The sequence below is a fragment of the Carassius auratus genome, chromosome 32, assembly GCF_003368295.1.
Source record: "Carassius auratus strain Wakin chromosome 32, ASM336829v1, whole genome shotgun sequence".
Lineage (NCBI taxonomy): Eukaryota > Metazoa > Chordata > Actinopteri > Cypriniformes > Cyprinidae > Carassius > Carassius auratus.
The window spans coordinates 18,801,407-18,802,152 of NC_039274.1; positions in this window are offsets into that span (position 1 = coordinate 18,801,407).

Here is a 746-nt window from a genome sequence, read left to right on the forward strand (position 1 = left end):
TTAGCCAAGACATAGCGAATAAAAGGCATTTAGATCAAAACAAGGTTAGTGCCCCATGATCTTTTTACGTTTATATGAGCATATACTGTTGCTTAGTACAGCCGTAGCTGGTTTTAAGTCTACCATGTATGGTTACGTTTTAATGGCTTATACCCCAAATGTCAATGCAGAAATTGCATTGAATTTTTAGTTCCGGCACCAGCTGTGGGTGGGACTGTGATGCTCTATAGCCTAGATATCACAACATTGTCATTTGCCTCATTAATCGCAAACGATAATTTATTAAAACGTCTCACTACCCAACTACCTACAGTAGCTTAATTTGTGGAGGACGAAGAGAAAGCACCCATTTGGCAAATGAGCCAGTAGTGAGAAATAAATAATAACTTTTAAGTAGGGTCCAGTGCCTTTTCGATACTTTTAAAATGGTACTGGCGCCTCAACGTGCCTGAACCGATACTTAAAAAAAAAAAAAAAAGAACTACAAAAAAAACTATGGATAACATTAAAGAACATTACAAATATTTAAAATAAATCCATAGCTTTCACCTTGGATGCTCTCATTTCCCAAGTTGTGCTTCCCTTAATCTAAGGCTAATAAATGTATTTCACAATCTGGGTCATTATTTAATACAAAAGTACACATAATGTTTCTACTGTATCTCTGTCACTCACTCTGATATTTAGTTAAGATGAGTGCTGTCTGTCACTGTCTTAAATCAGTTCTGTGAATGACTGTATGCTCA